Below are 17,728 nucleotides of genomic sequence, written 5' to 3'. Positions count from 1 at the left end.
CAGTGTTTACAGCTTGAAACTGGAGATGATTTAATTAAGTAGGGATTATGATGAGTTTCCCTCCAAAGTTGCTCAATGTGAATTTCAATTTAGGACTCTAATCATTGTCTGGATAATACAACCAGGGATGGAATTCTAGCAGGAGCTCCTTTGCATATTAGGCCACACACCCCTGATGTAGCCAATCCTCCAAGAACTTACAAAAAAGAGCCTTGTAAGCTCTTGGAGGATTGGCTACATCAGGGGTGTGTGGCCTAATATGCAAAGGAGCTCCTGCTAGAATTCTACCCCTGAATACAACATATCCTCTAAACATAAACATAAACATGGTTACCAAACCCGAGTTAGGATATTCCTGGAGATTGGGGAGGGGGGGTACCTGGGAAGGGCAGGGGTGGGGCTAGGTGAGGGACCACAGTGAGGGCTAATGCAATAGAGTCCACCCTCTGAATCAGCCATTTTCTCCAGGGGAACTAATCTCTGTAGACTGGAGCTTAATTGCAGTTCCAGGAGATCTCCAGGCCCTACCTGGAGAATCGTAACCTTATACAAGGTTTAGAACTTGACTCAAGTCCAAGCAAATGAAGCTGATGGTGGTGTTTTATTACTGAAGCACATTTAGAAAAGGTACTAAAGAACAGTGTCTCTCTGAACATGCGGGAATTGAGAATTCATTAGTGGAACTGGAAATCCTAATTACGTTACACTAATTGTCCTCTGCATGCTACTGTCTTTGGTAGAATTTGTATTCCTTTCCCAAATAGCAACCTTTTAAGGAATGAAAAACAAAAACATATTTCTAACTGCTTGGAGGAAATATTCTAGGCCAGAGGTGGCCAAATTTGCTTAATGTAAGAGCCCCATGGCGCAGAGTGGTAAAGCTGCAGTACTGCAGTCTGAGCTCTCTGCTCATGACCTGAGTTCGATCCCAGCGGAAGCTGGGTTCAGGTAGCCGGCTCAAGATTGACTCAGCCTTCCATCCTTCCGAGGTCGGTAAAATGAGTCCCCAGCTTGCTGGGGGGAAAGTGTAGATGACTGTGGAAGGCAATGGCAAACCACCCTGTAAAAAGTCTGCCGTGAAAACATCATGATGTGACGTCACCCCAGAGTCGGAAACAACTGGTGCTTGCACAGGGGACTACCTTGACCTTTTACTAAGAGCCACATAGAATAAATGTCAGATGCTTGAGGGCCACTGAACACGAAGGCAGGCAAATAGATGAGGGGAAGAGGAGATAAAAAGAAAGCAACTTTAATTTTAAACGCATTCTTCAATCCGTTGGCCAGTGGAGCGGTAGGGCCTTTGAGAACCACACAATATGAGCTGCAGTTTGGCCACCCTTATTCTAGGCCATGATCCAAATATGGTTGCTAATCTTCAGGTAGAGACAGATGGTAGAGACAGATGGAGACTTCCCTAGAGAGCTTAGTCCTCATGGCCCTTTTTTACATGGCCCTTTCTTAAATGCTGATTGCCACTTTGGGAACAGGAAGCAATTTTTCTCCAGCCCCGTTTGGCCAGGGATCCTGGAAATTATTTATTTTTTTAACCGTCTTCTGGGCATGGAGCAGGGGTCAATGAGGGCATGGGGCAACGTAATTTTGAATTTCCTGCATTGTGCAGGGGGTTGGACTAGATGACCCCTGAGATCCCTTCCCGTTCTATGATTCTATGAATTACAACTGACCTCCAGGCTTCAGAGAGCAGTTTCCCTGCTGGAAATGGCAGATGATTTGTATGGTAGACTCCATGACATCACAATGCTGTTGAACTCTCTCTCCCTAAACTCAACCCTCCAAAGCAGGGGTGTCAAACATGCAGTTTGGGGGCCAAATCAGGCCCCTGGAGGACTCCTGTCAAGCCCCTGAGCAACTGGCTGTCATCTGCTTCCTTTTCCCTCTCTCTTGCTTCCTTCTGTGTCACAACTTGCTTTGCCAGGCTTGCTCAATCACACAGGAGCTACAGAGCAAAGCCTCTATTTTCTCCATTGGCTGAGGTTCCTCCCTTGAGAAGGAAGGGGGGAGGAATAGCTTGCTTTGCCAGGCTCTCTAAATAGCACAGCAGAGCTACTGAGCCAAGCCTCTCTTCCTTCTATTGGCTGAGGCTTCTCCCCTTCCTGGTTCCCGGGGGAAGGAAGGAAAGAGCCAGAGCTTCCTTTGGCCAGTTCCCTGGATCCTATGGGAGAAATACAAAGAAAGCATATTTAAGATCAATGAGTGCTGACGTTTTAGGCATGTTTTCAGTTTTAAAAAAATTCTGTTTGTCTGTGTTCCTTATAAAATTTATATCTCTCCTACCTAATCTTAAATAGGTACACACATAGCCCGGCATAGCTTGGCCCAACTCAACACGGCCTGGCCCAACAAGGTCTCATTTATGTCAGATTCGGCACTCATGAGTTTGACACCCCTGCTCCAAAGGAACTGCCCTCAAATCTCCAGGAATTTCCAGACCAGATTTGGCAACCCTAGAAACAGCTTCTTATGCAAGGAATATTGGACCATTCCACCCCCTCGTTATTTTTCTGGAAATACCTCCTTCCACCTTTCATCTGAGTCCCCTTGAAGCTATAGATTGAGATGGCAGAACAATCAATCATTACATTTCTTTATTAAATATATAATATGTAACTTAAAAGTCATAACGTTTGCATAATTTTCAAATCTTGGCTTAACAGCAGATAACTTTGAAGGTGACCCCCAAATCATCTCTGCTCAGCTTGCAAATGAGCAGACAGTTTAGCAATTTAGCTAATGGCCACAAAAACAAACAACAGGAGTCAAAATAGTCTCATTCAAACAGGATTCCTGCCCCCCCCCACACACACAGTGTACAGTTGGATCCCACAGAATGTTTCCATTCTTGCACAAATGCACATAACTTTATTGGGATAGAGAGAGAGAGAGAGAGAGAGAGAGAGAGAGAGAGAGAGAGAGAGAGAGAATGAATCCCCATTCCTCCATGTTTTCCTTTTATGAGAAGAATGCTGTTCAAAGAAATTGCAAAGATGTTTTGACTTCAATGGTAACAAGAGAAAGAAATTTTACATACAAAAACAGAAGCACGTCTTACATGACTTATTCATGTAGGTACATTTAATTTATCGTGAACAATTAAGTTAAAAAAAGTTACCTTGCTACATCTTCATGCCCAGGTTAGAGAGAGAAGAGAGGTCCTATAGAAAAGAAATGGAAGACAATCAAAGGCCAAAGAGGCTCAACATCCGACCAATGAGCAGATGGAGACAATTGCCCAGAGTACCTGAGTAAGAGACTTCTCTTAACCCTTTCCATCCCAGATCCTTTTGCATGCAGAGTTATAATATCCAACAGTTGTGTAAGTAGCCTTTGGTGCTAAGTTATCTTGCCTTAAAGTGGCCCACCCCCATCAGGAACAGGGGATCTCCCACCTTGCCACTTCTACTCCATCCCTACTCAAAGTGATCATGGGAGAATTTTTAAAAACAAATGTCCATCAGGCCAATGGTATGGCATCATGCTGAAGGAAAACCTAAAATTGACATCAGTCATCTCTAGGAATTGCTAGAAACTCTATAGTTTTAGTACAGAGTTTTCAGAGATTCCTAGTTTTCAGAGATTCCTAGAGAGGCATGATGTCACTTCCATTTTTTTCATGCTGTCACCAATAGCTACCAGTCTGGAGAGCCAGTTTGGTGTAATGGTTAAGTGTGCAGACTCTTATCTGAGAGAACCGGGTTTGATTCCCCACTCCTCCACTTGCAGCTGCTGGAATGGCCTTGGGTTAGCCATAGCTATCGCAGGAGTTGTCCTTGAAAGGGCAGCTGCTGTGAGGGCCCTCTCAGCCTCACCCACCTCACAGTTTGTCTGTTGTGGTGGGAGAAGATATAGGAGATTGTTAGTTGCTCTGAGTCTCTGATTCAGAGAGAAGGGCGGGGTATAAATCTGCAGTCTTAGTTCTTCTTCTCCCCTCCCATGTCCCTGCTCTCACTTCTCTCCTGGTTGCTTGACTATGCTTGGTAACTCTAGGTCGACTGTATCTTGTCTTGCATTTCCACCGGCACAAGTCATTGTGCAAAGGATATTTCAGCAAGCCTTTTAATGACCTTCTTTAATCCAATTGTATTGCATCCCCAAAGAGAACACTAATGACTACATCAAATAGCCTTTCGCTCTTTGATTTTTGTGCACAAGAACAGTAACAGGAAATGAAAAAGTAGCCTTTGATCTTACAGTAACTCTTGCACAAATGGAACTGGTTTCGGTAACACTTCCAACCCTTTGCAATTCTTTTTAATCCTTGAGGCTTGACACTATGGAAGGATTAATAACGTGTTGAGAATATAACAAGACATTAAAACCTGAAAGTAAACAACAATTTTTACTTGGGGTATTTTCAATCCCAATGGACTTCAAGGGAAAAATTGCTGTGTGTACAGGAAGTTACTTATTATGCCGGACAAAATCCTGCACTGTCTTTACAGTTTGAATAAACCCATAATACTGCTTATTAAAACATTTATATTCTACCATTCCTGGTGGCTCAAGGGGATTTACAATAGTTATAACAATAAATTCATCCTCAATTCATCCTCGGTGTAATAAAACGTGTCTACTTTTATTGCAATGAATGTTCCAGCAAACAAAACAGCAGTTTCAGGGGAACCACTGATGAGTGCACGTTGTGCCACCAAGTAGCTTCCAGATTATGGGGACCTTATGGTAGGGATGCAACCGGCAGCATAGATTCAATGTGAGGCACTGCCCATAGAATGAGTAGGACCAGGTCCCCACTAGCGATGGAACGTCTATGAAATTGGAGGAGAGATGAGCAGTGATGTGCGGTGCAACTTGTGATTGAGGAAGGCGTGGCTGAAACCGGTCTCCTATTATTCCTTCTCCGAGGATTTATTTCCATGAAAAACAGTATTCTAAGTACTGGGAGCCTGGACTGTATCAGATAATTTTGTACACTGGGACTTTTTGCATTCTTTATGTAATTTTGTTGCATTGTGTCTTTAAATGATATTTCTTTAAGAATCTTGTATGTGCTACTTGGATACATTGTAAATTTTTGCCAAGTCCCCAGGTGGGGGCAGGGGATCCCCCGGTTTGGAGGCCCTCCCCCCGCTTCAGGGTCATCAGAAAGCAGGGGGAGGGGAGGGAAATGTCTGCTGGGAACTCCATTATTCGCTATGGAGACTTATTCCCATAGGAAATGATGGAGAATTGACCCACAGGTATCTGGGGCTCTGGGGGGGGGGACTGTTATTTGAGGTAGATGCAACAAATTTGCAGCATAGCATTCAGTGCCTCTCCCCAAAATACCCCCCAAGTTTCAAAAAGATTGGACCAGCGGGTCCAATTCTATGAGCCCCAAAAGAAGATGCCACAAGCCTTCATTATTTCCTATGGAAGGAAGGCATTTTTTTTTATTATTTGAAAAAAAAAATTATTGGTTTTCTAGAAAGGCATTTAAAAAGGTGTATGGTCCCTTTAAATGTGATGGCCAGAACTCCCTTTGGAGTTCAATTATGCTTGTTATACCCTTGCTCCTGGTTCCACCCAATGATTCCAGACTCCAGCCCCCAAAGTTTCCTGGCTTTACCCCCAAAGTCCCCAGATATTTCTTGAATTGGACTTGGCAACGCCATAATCACATGATTAAATGCGCGCAGAATATAGATTGAAATGGCAGCATGGGATGCTTTATGGAAATTAAATATAAAATTTACTAGAGCGGTTACATATTAGAAAAATGTATATAAAGGTCTATTGCTTGTTCTGGGGGAGGGATCAGTCTGTTCTATAGACAGTGATGAGCTTTCAAAAATGTACTGTATAACACTGTTTCTAATAAACGTTGGAAATGTATTTCTCAGGTGAGTACTTCTTACCATATGAGATGGACTTGTGACATTATTAAGAAATACTGGATAATGCTTCATGACCTGTTACAAAAAATATTGAAAATACAAGTCCATTTCAAACTAGAAGTGTTTCTATTGAATATTGTCACATAGGCATTTGGGGTTTTCCCCCTTCCCTTCCTTTGTTTAGAGTTGAGCATGTGAGTGCAATCAAAGTCACCATCTTGCAGTCAACCTAAGCTAGGAAGATAATAGGTTAGTCAACTAGACTGCTTATTGCTTCATTCCTCCATGTAACCCTTAGCAAACTTTCTTTTCGCTAATTTACACACGTGTGCTGTGTTATTATTTTTATGTGCCAACACATAAAAGCAGCTTGAATCTATAACAAAGTAGTCACTGCTACTACACTCCATACTGAACCAGTTTATGTTTAACTAAGTCCTACTGAACATGGTTCACTAAATTAAAAAACAGATTTCTTGCTTTAAGAGCTTCAATCTCTTTTCAACATCTTGTGGTTGATTAGCCAAAAACTGGCTAATTAATAGGAAGCAGAGAGTGAGTATAAATGGCAGTCTTCGCAGTGGAGGATGGTAAGCAGTGGGGTGCCACAGGGCTCGGTACTGGGTCCCATGCTCTTTAACTTGTTCGTTAATAATCTGGAGTTGGGAGTAAGCAGTGAAGTGGCCAAGTTTGCAGATGACACTAAATTGTTCAGGGTGTTGAGAAGCAGAGAGGATTGAGAGGCACTCCAAAGGGATCTGTTGAGGCTGGGTGAGTGGGCGTCAACGTGGCAGATGAGCTTCAATGTGGCCAAGTGCAAAGTAATGCACATTGGGGCCAAGAATCCCAGCTAAAAATACAAGTTGATGGGGTGTGAACTGGCAGAGATTGACCAAGAGAGAGATCTTGGGGTCATGGTAGATAACTCACTGAAAATGTCAAGGTAGTGTGGGATTGCAGTAAAAAAGGCCAACACCATGCTGGGAATTATTAGGATGGGAATTGAAAATAAAACAGTCAGTATCATCATGTCCCTGTATAAATCGATGGTGCGGCCTCATTTGGAATACAGTGTACAATTCTGGTCACCACACCTCAAAAAGGATATTATAGCATTGGAAAAAGTGCAGAAAAGGGGAACTAGAATGATTAAAGGATTGGAACACTTTCCCTATGAAGAAAGGTTATATTGGCCAGTGGCCAATATATGTGTGTGTGTATGTACACACACACTTATATATATATATATATAGACACACACACACACACACACATACACACACTGTGGCTAATAGCCACTGATGGACCTCTGCTCCATATTTTTATCCAGTCCCCTCTTAAAGCTGGCTATGCTTGTAGCCACCACCACCTCCTGTGGCAGTGAATTCCTTTTATCCGTTTTAACCTGACTGCTCAGCAATTTCACTGAATGCCCACAAGTTCTTGTATTGGTTGAAAGGGGGAAAAGTACTTCTTTCTCTACTTTCTCCATCCCATGCATAATCTTGTAAACCTCTATCATGTCACCCTGAGTCGACATTTCTCCACACTAAAGAGCTCCAAGCGTTTTAACCTTTCTTCATAGGGAAAGTGTTCCAAACCTTTAATCATTCTAGTTGCCCTTCTCTGGACTTTCTCCAATGCTATAATATCCTTCTTGAGGTGCGGCAACCAGAACTGCACACAGTACTCCAAATGAGACTGTACCATCGATTTATACAGGGGCATTATGATACTGGCTGATTTATTTTCAGTTCCCTTCCTGTGTATTGAATGAGAGGACTGTGTGTTCGGGGCACCTTGTTACTGTATTTATTAGCATTGTTAGTTATGCAATATGTTATTTATATAAAGTTTTCATAATTGAGGTTGGTTCTGCATGGATGCCTTTGGGCTTCATTCCTACTCACCTGGGGATTGGCAACCCTAGACTTCATTCATGGGCTCCATTCATTGTCTGAAATATTCTTTACTAGCAAAAGTAAGAAAGCGGAGGTTGCCTGAAAACATTTGAAGCTTCGAATGGATTCGTATCCACTTCTGAATCATAAAAACGCTCATCGTTTCATTTTTAAAAAGTCCATAATACAATTTTCTGAAAACTTACACTTTTTTTTTTTTTTGCACGGCCATGGCTATAATACACAGTTTTCGCCATCACGTTTGATTGCAGAGTTCGATTCGCGCCTGGTCGTGCCTTAGAGACCGACAAGAATCTTGGCGTAGAAGCTTTTGAGAGATTTTCAGGATATAAACTTCAAGAGTCAATTATCTGTTCTGACGAAGGGAGCATTGACTCTTGGAAGTTAATGCCCAGAAAATCCTGTTGGTCTCTCGGGTGCACCAAGACCTGAATTTAGCTATTCTACTGCATACCAATATGGCTATCTTGTTGCTGATTAAGATCCCAGTGAAGCGAGGTTGAAATTCTGCGTGGGTAAACCTAAGACTCTGGGCTTTTTTTTTGTAGCAGGAAACTCCTTTTCATATTAGGCCACACACCCCTGATGTCGCCAATCTTTCAAGAGCTTATAGGACTCTCATTACAGGGCCTACTGTAAGCTCCAGGAGGATTGGCTACTTCAAAGGAGTGTGGGCTAATATGAAAAGGAGCCCTGCTAAGACGTACCAATATTTTAACTTCTTGTTTCATCACTCTATGTTCTTTCACATGCACTAAATCAGAGATCCCCAACTCCTGGGCCATGGACCGGGACTGGTTTGTGGCCTGTTAGCAACTGGGCCGTGAGTTTTATAATTATTTCATTATATATTACAATGCAGTAGTAGTAGTAATAATAATAAGACATTGGATTTATATCCTGCCCTCCACTCTGAATTTCAGAGTCTCAGAGCGGCTCACAATCTCCTTTACCTTCCTCCCTCACAACAAACACCCTGTGAGGTGGGTGGAGCTGAGAGAGCTCTCCCAGAAGCTGCCCTTTCTGAAATATGGAAACCAGTTCTGGATTTCCTTTGTGTTAAGGATGTAATTCCCTCAAAGCGGTGAAGATTAGATGGTTGGTCATTGTGATTCTTGGGTTCGTAACAAATTTGTCTGACAAAGTTAGTTGAAACATAGCAGGTGTTTATATTCAGCAACATGAGTAAAGTGCCCCAGTGAGATCACAAAAAAGTGTGCTTGCTAACTGTTATTTTGGCTGCTTTGTGTGTGAACGTGTGTGTTCACTTTCATATAGTGGAAGTGAAGCTGCTGGGGAATGAGGAAATGAAGACTGTATTGATGGGAACTGCACTGCTGTATTTTTATTTATTTTAGGAAATGGGAAAGTCTCCTGGCTCCATCCCCGATGTCCCCAGATATTTTCTGAGTAGGACCTGGCAACCCTAAGTTCTCCTGAAATACCAACTGGTCTTCACGTGACAGAGATCCATTCCCCCAACAAGGTCTCATTTATGTCAGATCTGGCCCTCATAACAAATGAGTTTGACACCCCTGTTTTAAAATATGTTAATCTCTTTTTCTAGCAGGAGCTCCTCTGCATATTAGGCCATGGCCCCCCTGATGTAGCCTATCCTCCTGGAACTTAGAGGGCTTTTAGTACAGGGTCTACTGTACGCTCCAGGAGGATTCGCTACAACAGGGGAGCATGGCCTAATATCCAGAGGAGCTCCTGCTAGAAAAAGAACCCTGGTAATCATCCCCTTGGTGCAGAGTGGTAAAGCTGCAGTATTGCAGTCTGAGCTCTCTGCCCATGGCCTGAGTTCGATCCCGGCGGAAGCTGGTTCAGGTAGCCGGCTCCAGATTGACTCAGCCTTCCATCCTTCTGAGGTCGGTAAAATGAGTACCCAGCTTGCTGGGAGGAAAGTGTAGAGGACTGGGGAAGGCAATGGCAAACCACCCCGTAAAAAAAGTCTGCCGTGAAAACGCTGTGAAAGCAATGTCACCCCAGAGTCAGAAACGACTGGTGCTTGCACAGGGGACCTTTCCTTTTCCTTTAATCTTATAGTTTATTTGATGGCTGGAAGTTGCCCTGAGCCCGTCTCGGCCAGGAAAGGAGCAGGATATAAGTTGAATGAATGAATAATAATAAAACAAATGTTCAGGAACTCCTGATCCGAATAAAAATAATGTTTTGGTTTCTGCCATGCTGTTCGCATCCAATCCATTCACGGCAATTCTTGGCTCAGGATTTTGGCTACACTGTTCCCCCCACTTCGTTTCTTTTCTGTCCCTGTGCTGGCCTGTGTTCCCCTCCCCTCTCTGTCACCAGCTCCTTTCTTCCCTTTACCTTCAAAGCTCTTTATAATTAAACCTCCTCCTTAGTTCCATTCTGGATTACATTTGCATTTCATTATCTGCTCACTTGGCACCGTCAGTGATGCCAAGCGCAGTAACGTTCCTTGTCAATACCTTGCCCAGATTCAACTGGTTTAATTTAGTCGATCCTTCGTCCTTCCCATATGAACACTCCCGTCTGTGTTTGGTTTTTTTTTTCTTAAGGTAGGGAAAAGAAGTAGCTGCAACAGAGTTGTTGGGCTGCCATCCTTTAACATCCTTAAAATCTCTTTAAGACTTCTTTCATTGGTTTTACAAGGTTCTTAGAACTCCAGAAGCTGAAAATGATGCAGTAGTTTTAGTCCTTCTAAAACTTTTACTGAACTCACTATTAGAGGATGGGGGAGACTTGTCTTAGCAGTAGTATGTGCGAAAAAGATCTAGGGGTCTTAGTGGATCATACGCTGAACATGAGTCAACAGTGTGATGTGGCAGTTAAAAAGGCAAATGCAATTCTGGGCTGTATCAACAGAAGTATAGTGTCCAGATCATGTGATGTGATTGTATAACTTTACTCTGGTAAGACCTCACCTAGAGTATTGTGTTCAGTTTTGGGCACCACATTTTGAGAAGGATATAGACAAGCTGGAACAGGTCCAGAGGAGGGTGACGAAGATGGTGAGGAGTCTGGAGGCCAAGTCCTATGAGGAAAGGTTGAAGGAGCTGGGGATGTTTAGCCTGGAGAGGAGGCAGCTGAGAGGTGATATGATCACCATCTTCAAGAACTTGAAGGGCTGTCATACAGAGGATGGTGTGGAATTATTTTCTGTGGCCCCAGAAGGTAGGACCGGAACCAGTGGGTTGAAATTAAATCAAAAGAGCTTCCAGCTCAACATTAGGAAGAATTTCCTGACCGTTAGAGTGATTCCTCAGTGGAACACGCTTCCTCGGGAGGTGGTGGGCTCTCTTTTCTTGGAGGTTTTTAAACAGAAGCTAGATGGCCATCTGACAGCGATGAAGATCCTGTGAATTTAGGGGAAGGTGTTCGTGGGTTTCCTGCATTGTGCAGGGGGTTGAACTAGATGACCCTGGAGGTCCCTTCCAACTCTACGATTCTATGATTGTGTTATAAAGTGGGCTCAGTCAGCTCTTTGTAAGCAGCAGTAGCTCCACGGGGAAGCATGCCCTAGGCTAAAGCGATGGGGAGCAGCAGTGCGCCTTCACCTCAGAGTGCACACTGTGAGGCAGCTGTAGCTCCACCCCTGCATCTGACACAATGGCAGAGGGACAGGAAGCCTCACGGCACATTCTGTGGTGCAGGGCACTGCTGCTTCCCATCGCTTTCACTGGTATTTCTGTAATGACGGAGGTGAGGGTGGGTGGGAGGGCAACAGCAGTGCCCACCCAAGGCTCTCACCAGCACTCTTGCCCAGACCATACTCCAGGCAGAGAAAGAGCCGGCCCTGTTTGTAAGCAAGAACGCGTTTATAGAGAAGCAGTCACAAACTACAACCGGCAGTGAATGATTATATACATTTAGAACCAGGGCTGGTTCTGCTACTAGGCAAACTAGGCCATTGCTTAGGGCGCCGGCCTTCTGGGGCTGCCAAATTGGGCACCCTATGTGACTCAGTGACATTATCAATGTGAGGGAGGCACCAGAAGTTAGCCTTGCCTAGGGTGCCATATCATAATCTAGGGCCAGCCTTGTCCCCACACGTGCTTCCTGGCTCCCCCACAGACCCCACCACCGCTCTCACTCGCCAGTCAGCGGCTGTCTGAATCTGACCAACGGAGACTTCACTTGCCTGCCACACCTGTACCTCATGTGCTTGGTGGCATTCTTAATTTTACTTTCCCCAATGTTTCTGCTTTTCCCTGAGAAACTAGATTGCTTTTTTTCATGGCTTCCAAACATTCATACTGTTTTAATCTTTATGAGCGGTCATGGGCGGGCGGTGAGTCTGAGGCAATAAGATTACCTCAAGAAGAGGGGACATGGGGCCCATTCGAAGCTGCTGCTTCTCAGTATACATCAGTCAGCCAGTGCATAAATAGTGGGGCCAAGTGAGCCTATCAGAGTTTAGTTTGATCTAGAGCTGCCAGGGATTGTCCCATCCTGGAGGTTCCCAACCCGCCAGCCACTCTAGGCATTTCCGGGAAAACTCTATGGTTTTCCTGGATGCTGTAGCAATTTGGGAGGGAAAACTCTGTGGTGCAGAGAGGACACAGGGGACTTGGCAACCCTAGTTTGCCCTGACACCACCAAACTGGAAAAGCAGCTTGGCTAACTGGCGAAAGTAGGGTGGCCAGCTCTGGGTTGGGAAATTCCTGGAAGTTTTGGGGGTAAAGCCTGGAGAGGGTGAAATTTAGGAAGAGGAGGAACCTCAACAGGAAAGTGTGCAGTAGACCTAGGGTTGCCAAGTCCAATTCAAGAAATATCTGGGAACTTTGGGGGCGGAGGCAGGAGACACTGGGGGTGGAGCCAGGAGACTTTGAGGGTGGGACCAGAAGCCAGGTTGTGACAAGCATAATTGAACTTCTAAGGGAGTTCTGGCCATCACATTTAAAGGGAACACACACCTTTTAAATGCCTTTCCTCCATTGGAAACAATGGATAGGGTCACCTTCTTTTGGGGCTCATAGAATTGGACCACCTGGTCCAATCCTTTTGAAATGCTGCAAATGTGGTGTCCCTATCTCAAAAAACAGCCCCCCAGATACCCACAGATGAATTTTCCATTATACCCTATGAGAATCAGTCTCCATAGGGAATCATGGAGTTACCAGCAGACATTTCTCACCCCCACCCCCTGCTTTCTGATGACCCTGAAGAGGGGGGGAGAGCCTCCAAACCAGAGGAATCCCCTGCTACGGAGAGCCCACCTTCCAAAGTGGCTATTTCGTCCAGGTGAACTGAGCAGTTGTAATTCCAGGAGATTGCTTGCCACCATCTGGAGGTTGGCAACACTATTGATAACATATTCCTAGACTAGGGATGGGCACAAACTTGCTCACAAACTTTGGTTCATGATTAATTTTGGCCGGTTTGCGATTCACAAAGTGATGTTTGTGAACTGAAAAGCCACCATCAACTTCCATGAATATTAAGGCAGTTCGTGGTGGTTCGTGAAGAGCAGAAGACAGGGGCTTAAATAGCTCTGAGCCATTTCTGCTCTTCAGAAAAACAGCTGAGCACCAAGGAGCATTAAATAAGGATTTAAGTGGCTCTGAGTCATTTAAATTGCTGCTTTCTGCTACTTTTCCTCAGGAAAACCCTTATTTTCAGCTTCCTGTAAAAAGTGGTGGGCAGTGGAAAGCAGGGGTCAGAAACTGATATCTACTGGTTTGGTTGATATGCTTGGACAACCTGTCTAAAAGTTTGAGCAAAATGGCTGCCGTTGCTTTTCACCTTGTGACTCAAGTACACTGATAATTTCAACTCTTTCTAAAAAAGATTAAATGAAGTATAACAGGGATCAGAAATTTATATCAATCGGTTTGGTTGATATGCTTGGACAACCTGTCTAAAATTTTGAACAAAATGGCTGCCGTTGTTTTTCACCTTGTTTCTCAAGTACACTGATAATTTCAACTCTTTCTAAAAAAGATTATTTGAAGTATAAAGTTCATCAGTCTTGTTTGACATGTAAAAATATAATGGGTATTTGTTTAAATAACTTTCTATTATCAAGATGGATCTGTTTTCCATTTATATGTCAATTGACTGAAAGAGCGAGTCACTGAGATAATTCATTCTCTGTCAGCTTGAAATTTAATTCAGGCAGCTAGGGAACATGGTGGCCATTCCTCATACAGTTTCAATCAAAGAAGATTAAGAACTTGATTGTATATGAGCATCCTAATTTTATCTGACTTGCTCATATATTTTTCATGCTGCTGAACAAACATAACATAGAACCCTGGCCCTGATTATTTTGCCTAGAATGCGTTGTTCTGGGAGGAAAAGAGATCAAGATGGCAAACACTTGTTTTAATTAAGAGAAACCACAAATTGGTGCGTGAACTGTTAGCTTGTTTAACTGCAATACGATGCTCACATGGAGTCAATCCTTAATGGGTAATACATTACCACCCAACCCGTTGGAAAGAAATATGTATAGAACAATATGTTTTGCATTCACTACTCCATGTTAAAAGCGTTATCCCAGGTAAATACTTCCCCCTCCATCACCTACCTGCAGAACGTATGGGCTTTACAATTGTTGTTGTTTAGTTGCACAGTCGAGTCCAACTCTTTGCGACCCCATGGACCAGGTCATGCCAGGCCCTCCACTCTTCCACCATCCTCTGAAGTCCACTCAAATTCATGTTAGTTATGTCAGTAATGCTGTCCAGCCATCTCATCTTTTGCTATCCCCTTCTTCTTTTACTTTCTGTATTTTTCAGCATCAGGGGCTTCTCCAGTGAGTGCCCCCTTCTCATTTGGTGGACAAAGGATTTGAGCTTCAGCATCTGACCTTCCAGGGAACAGTCAAGGTTGATTTCCCTTAGGACTGACTGATTTTATCTTCTTGCAGTCCAAGGGACTTTCAAGATTCTTCTCCAGCATTATAACATAGAGATGTAAAATGTCCATGTATTTTGAAGCCACTGGAAGGGAAGGGGATCAGTTTTTCCCCCGCTTCTTCTTTTTTGGGGGGTGGGGGGCGACACATAGAAATATTCACAATACTTACTTGCTTTTCCTAGGCAACATAATTGCCCTGCTTTAACAACATAAAGTGCATCCATTATAACTTCCTTAGCATATAAAATTACAATATCTGACATATTTACGCCATTTCAAAGGTATGAATGCCTGCGTTCCAAACAAGCAAAATTGCAGCTATGCCCAATTTTTATGTATTTATGTATTTATTCAATTTCTGACTTGCCCTCCCCTGCTAGTGCAGACCTCAGGGCAAGTAACAACATACAATAATAGCCAGGGCTTTTTATTGTAGCAGCAGCTCCTTTGCCTATTAGGCCGCACACCTCTGATATAGCCAATCCTCCAAGAGCTTCCAGTAGCCCCTGTACGGAGAGCCCTGTAAGGTCTTGGAGGATTGGCTGCATCAGGGGTGTGTGGCCTAATATGCAAAGGAGCTCCTGCTACAAAGGGAGCCCTGATAATGACAATAGTCATAAATTAATTAAAACTGTTTGCCATATACAACTTAAAGTCGCTAATACATATGATAAATTAGGGTTGCCAGTCCCCAGGTGGGGGCAGGGGATCCCCTGGTTTGGAGACCCTCCCCTCATTTCAGGGTCATCAGAAAGTGGGGGGAGGGAAGGGAACTCTGCTGGGAACTCTATTATTCCCTATGGAGACTGATTTCCATAAGAAATAATGAAAAATTGATCTGCGGTATCTGGGGCTTTGCGGCAGCTGTTTTTTGAGATAGAGGCACCAAATATTCAGCATAGCATATAGTGCCTCTCTCCAAAATACCCCCCAAGTTTCAAAAAGATTGGACCAGGGGGTCCAATTCTATGAGCCCCAAGAGAAGGTGCCCCTATCCTTCATTATTTCCTATGGAAGGATGGCATTTAAAACGTGTGCTGTCCCTTTCAATGTGATGGCCAGAACTCCCTTTGGAGTTCAATTATCTTTGCCATGCCCTTACTCCTGGCTCCACCTCCAAAGTCTCCTGGCTTCGCCCCCAAAGTCGGTCAAAGGAGTCCCAAGCTTGCTGGGGGGAAATGTAGATGACTGGGGAAGGCAATGGCAAACCACGCCATAAAAAGTCTGTGAAAGCAACGTCACCCCAGAGTCGGAAACGACTGGTGCTTGCACAGGGGACCTTTCCTTTCCCCCTCCATTTCAGGGTCATCAGAAAGTAGGAGGGGGGGGGTTCTGCTGGGCACTCCATTATTCCCTATGGAGACCGATTCCCATAGGATATAATGAAGAATTGATCTGTGGGTGTCTGGGGCTATAGGGGAGCTGTTTTTTTTTTTTTGAGGCAGAGGCACTAATTTCTTAGCATAACATCCAGTGCATCTTCTCAAAACATCCTCCAAATTTCAAGAAGCCCTATGAGCCCTAGAAGAAGTTCCAGTGAAGAGAAGGCATTTAAAAGGAGAGTGATTCCTTTAAATGTAATGGCTAGGACTCCCTTTGGAGTTCAGTCATACTTGCTCCTGACTCTGCCCCCAAAGTCTCCAGGCTCCACCCCCAAAGTCCCCAGATATTTCTTGATTCGGACTTGGCAACCCTGGAGAACACCAAGCTGATGTACCCTATGCTATCATGGCACATCTACTTTAATTTTTGGTATCTGGTTCCCTTTTCCTCTGGACTTTGGTGCAATTTCTGTCCTAGCTCCTGCTGATATTCCACCCCCCTCAGTTTCCTTCCCAGGCTCCACTTCCAACATCTTCAGGTATTTCCCATTCCAACTCTAGGTATCGTTTCTTCTCCAGCTTGCCTGCTTTCCGCCAGTTACAATCATATTACTTTGTCTTCTTGCCAGTTTGGTGTAGTGGTTAAGTGCGCAGACTCTTATCTGGGAGAACCAGGTTTGATTCCCCACTCCTCCAATTGCATCTGCTGGAATGGCCTTGGGTCAGCCATAGCTCTGGCAGAGGTTGTCCTTGAAAGGGCAGCTGCTGTGAGAGTCCTCTCAGCCCCACCCACCTCACAGGGTGTTTGTTGTGGGGGAGGAAGATAAAGGAGATTGTAGGCCGCTCTGAATCTCTGTCCTTGAAAGGGCAGCTTCTGGGAGAGCTCTCTCAGCCCCACCCACCTCACAGGGTGTCTGTTGTGGGGGAGGAAGATAAAGGAGATTGTAGGCCGCTCTGAATCTCTGTCCTTGAAAGGGCAGCTTCTGGGAGAGCTCTTTCAGTCCCACCCACCTCACAGGGTGTCTGTTGTGGGGGAGGAAGATAAAAGAGATTGTGAGCTGCTCTGAGATTCGGAGCGGAGGGCGGGATATAAATCCAATATCATCTTCTTCTTGCTCATAAAAAGAAGAAAACCCCCACTAAAGCAGTCTCAAGTTTTTAAAAAATTGATCTGGCCTCATTTGGGGCTTGATGTAAAGCCTATTAAAGTTAATGACGGTGTTTGTATTGACATTAATGAACTGTTGCGTTAAGCTGCAGGGGCCCGTTGATCCCTTCCGCTGAGTTCAGTTTTTAATGTGCAACCCTTAGAAACCATAAAGAATAATTTTCATAATGCTGTCATCTTCAATACGCTAGAATAAATAATGTAATGATCCCAATCAATAGGGACATTTAACGACGATTCTCGCTAAGGATAAACACCGATTAATGGCTAATTAATGCCCTGAAAATTGCTGCATGGAATTGGCACGCTGAAAAGAGGGCATAAATGTCTTTTGCCAAACAATATTCTATCATTGAGAGCTTCTGCTAATACCTTTGAAAATCTAGTGCAGTTCAGGTTTCAATAACAACTACGGGGTGTTTGCCTTCGTAGAATCTTCTAATCCTTATCTAGAGAGCAAAGATGTTCTTGTCCTGTTTTGAAATCTGCCAGCATCCTCACCTTTTAGAAGAAGATGATGATACTGGATTTATACCCCACCCTTCATTCTGAATCTCAGAGTTTCAGAGTGGCCTACAATCTCCTTTACCTTTCTCCTCCACAACAGACACC

Source organism: Heteronotia binoei, chromosome 16, assembly GCF_032191835.1.
Source record: "Heteronotia binoei isolate CCM8104 ecotype False Entrance Well chromosome 16, APGP_CSIRO_Hbin_v1, whole genome shotgun sequence".
NCBI lineage: Eukaryota > Metazoa > Chordata > Lepidosauria > Squamata > Gekkonidae > Heteronotia > Heteronotia binoei.
The sequence above is the reverse complement of the archived record's forward strand: the minus strand, read 5'-3'. Positions refer to the sequence as shown.